Genomic DNA, 4,009 nt, shown 5'->3' on the forward strand with positions numbered 1-4,009 from the left:
GACGTTTAATTTAAGTATTTACATATTAAGTGATTGAAATCGATGCCGAAAACTAAACCATCCGAATTCCTCAGCATAATTTGCACAAATTCATGGTCTTTAGTGTGAGCATCAGTTTTGAGTTTTCTTACTAAATGCAAAAGAAAAAAAAAGAAGAGAAAATAAGTAATAAAATAATTATGATATTAATAATAAGAAGAATAACAATGATGATGCAATGGTATGGATTCGATTGCTGAACGGTTTTGTCGTCTCAATGTTAATAAGTTTAGGTTAAGGTTTTGAATTTTACATTAAAGGTGATCATTGGTAATTAACGGCATGCCTAATGGGGAGAATAGCATTTCTTGAGAAATTTTCTTTTCAGAATTCGTACCAAATGGAATTGTTGCATGCATATGTCTGTTAGGAAATAAAAATAATAGTATGATTAATACTGCTGAGAAATAAAAATTTTTCAAATAGACAAAATATATGGATCCATGAAGAATAAATGAACGTGTAATGAACGACTAACCACAATAGGCATCTAGGCTTCCCTCCGTAATACCATTAAGCATTTCTTCAGATATTCAACCGGAAGTAGAAAGAGTAGTTAATTATCAATTAGTTCGTCACCCTCGGCATAGTACAGAAAATTGGAATTGAGTGATGTGTTAATTTTCGGTTCTGTTAAGTTTTAATATAGCCACCCATTTATAAATGGCTACCTGCTTTTGCAACAATACGCACGTCACTAACGTTGTTGCATTGCCTCAATTACCTAATGAAAACTATATAGCCTTGTTTATAATACGGAGCAATTCATTGTGTGACAGAAGCATATCGAGGTTGAAGAGTACTAGTTGGGACTAGAGATTCAACGTTAACTTACGTAGAAAAATTAACAAATTACTTACGAAATATTTATACCTTCAGTTTGAAGAAATTCTCTATTTTTCGTCACGCGTTACTGACAATATCCAAGTTTCCATCTTATAACAACTTACTAAAAAGTACATGTTTGGCTACAATGATATATTTATTAATTAACTATAGGCAAAATGTCCGTTTTTTTACCGCACACACATGATCTAGAGTGTATTGGTAGCTTAAACGACAAAATAGAAAAGGAAACGTATTGATAATATTGTTATAAATTGTTCTCTCTTGTAATTTATAATTTCTACTACTTCCATAATTCCACATAAAATATACACAATAACTGTTCTTAATTTCATTTCACTGTTTATTTGTTATAAAATGTTCTAAATTTCTACTCTACAATTAATATTTAAAGTAACAGAGTTTTTCTTCCTCACACATGGTTGATAAGTCACTGAGAATTAACTCTCAAAATCCCTATCCCGACTCTAGCTCTTACAATCTCACTCTTGCATTTTGAATCTTATTCTTCAACCTTCAATCTAGAATGCCCCTAGAAAATCTTGCCCCAGTATTTATATGAAATACCTAGTCTCTCCATATATGGAGGTTACCTTAGTGTTAATTGACAAATTTAAGACTTCTATATTTATGACGACAAGTGTTGATCAAGTAACTGTACCAGAAACAAACAGACTGATTCCTGGAATATTTATGATGATAACCAATGATTGAGTTCCCTAAACACAACAATTGCAGGCCTCCTGTCCATAATTTATGCAGGTACCCGTTGACAGAGTTACCAAACTAAAATCTCCCAGACTGATACACAGTCTAGCCCCAACAGATTTATAGTAATAAATAATGACAACAAATGAGGTCTCAATTCTCATACAAACTCAATCATTAAATCAAACATTAACCAGGTGCCTTGCTAAAACTACAACACTCCCCCAACCTTAAAAAGCTTAATTGTCCCAATTAAGTTAACAACACCAAACAAAAATATAGAAATGAAACAAAAATTAGTGACTATTCAACCAATCTTACTCCCAAAATGAAGAGAAGTTTAACAATAAAACATTCTCAATTAACATATAAACACTGCATTAACTAAAATAAGCATTATTCAAATACGAAATTCTAAGAAAATACTAAATCTACAGAAATGTTACTTCTGTTAACGACAATTTTTTTTCTGACTACAATTATACATTGAATACTCAAAACAAACTAATTAAAGTTCTCAAACAGTTGTTCAACTTTTAACACCGTGTTTTAATATCAAAATAAAACCTTTTTTGTCACTCAATTATATAATATAGTTGTTCTGTTGTCCCTTTTCTTTTCTATTTCACAATATCTTAATTCAATCTTTCACACATTGTCTATTTCTTGCACACAAAGTCCTGGTGCCTATTTATTTCTTAATAAATTTTAACAAATGTGTAAGAATTCTTAAAAGGCACAAACTGAATATAAGATTGTCTGGTAGTCGTCTCTACCAAAGAGTCCTATGCGCCAAAATATTAAACTTAATATCTATATATAACAAAATTGAAATTAGAAAATGGCACTGATTGTTAAACTGAAAATAAAACACTTTAAAATCCAATTTGAACCTGAATCACACAATAATATTCCAATTGAAAAGAATCACAAATTAATATTCCAAATTGAAAAGAATCACAAGTTAATATTCCAATTCAGAATGAATCACAAATTAATATTCCAATTTCGAAATGAATAACAAATTAATATTCCAATTTGAACGAATCACAAATTAATTCCGATTGCGTTTTATATCCAATATATATTTTTGTAAGAACACCGTTTTAAATTCCTCTTTTTTTCACTATTTTCTTTATACTTTAATATTATTCCAATATTAATAACCTACACAATTCTGGATAGTCGAAAACTCCGAAATGACTGCAAAATCTCAGAGTACCCTTATATACCCAACATGTACTCCTTTGAAATCAAAACTTATTGAAAGATATTTTACATGATGATTCTTTATGATCTTTATGTTCTGTGCTGGTATGGTATGTGTTGAGTCCTATTCCTTTTACCTCTTATTACTTGTTGAAAATCTTATTCAGATGCCATCTTCTGCATTGTCTTAGTTTCTTTGATTTGTAATTTATTGTTATTCTTGTTGATCCTTGCCATGTTTGATTGCCAATTTGTCATATAATTTCCACGATAATGTTTCAAACTATCATGATGCATGATTTCCACATGGCCATTATCTCTCCTTGTTATCAGTGCTAACCCTGCCCATACTGTGACCAACAGTGCATTTTGATGATCGTTTTAGAAATGAACACTTCTTGCATTGCTTTATATGAATTTCAACACTGTATCTTAGCTTAAACCAATAAAACTTGCATTTTATTTTTGACAAAGTTTTTGTAATTCCCAAATGAGCGCCTGTAACTGAGTCATGTGTAGATACCAAAATCTCTTTTTGTAAAACCTTTGGAACAATGAGAAGCAAAGCCTCCCCTCTTGTGTTGAGAATACTGTTACATTTTGTAAACAGCACTCCATCTTTCATCACTAGCAAGTCATAGTTAAACCAGTAGTTCCTTATATTTGGAGAATATCTAGCTACCTTGTCCCTGGAGGGTCGTTTGTTTTCAATAACCCATGTTATAACAACTTCTAAATCTGGGTCTGCTCTCTGTAGTTTTGCAATTCTGACAGGTGAATAACAACTAGTGTTGAACTGCATAAGACAACCCAAGTTAGATGCCTGAGCTTCATTTACTGATGAAACAACTTCGCCACCTAGTATGGAATTTACGTCCTTGTCAACCACTTGTTTGCTTCCAGTAACCCATGATGTCCCAACACCTAAATCAAGGTCTGCTCTCTGTAATTTTGCCATTCTAACTGGTGAATAATTAATAGTGTTGAACTGCTTAAGACAACCCAAGTTAGATGCCTGAGCTTCATTTTCTGATGAAACAACTTCGCCACCTAGTATGGAATTTACGTCTTTGTCAACCACTTCTTTATTAATTTCACTGATGTTGAGATTGCTTCCACTTCTTCGACCATGCGAATGTAGACTTTCACAGAAATGAAGTCGACCAATGTGATATCGAAAATACTTCCTTGTCCTATTCATTCCATG

Source organism: Ruditapes philippinarum, unplaced genomic scaffold (assembly GCF_026571515.1).
Source record: "Ruditapes philippinarum isolate M1 unplaced genomic scaffold, ASM2657151v2 ctg3851_1_1_1_1, whole genome shotgun sequence".
Lineage (NCBI taxonomy): Eukaryota > Metazoa > Mollusca > Bivalvia > Venerida > Veneridae > Ruditapes > Ruditapes philippinarum.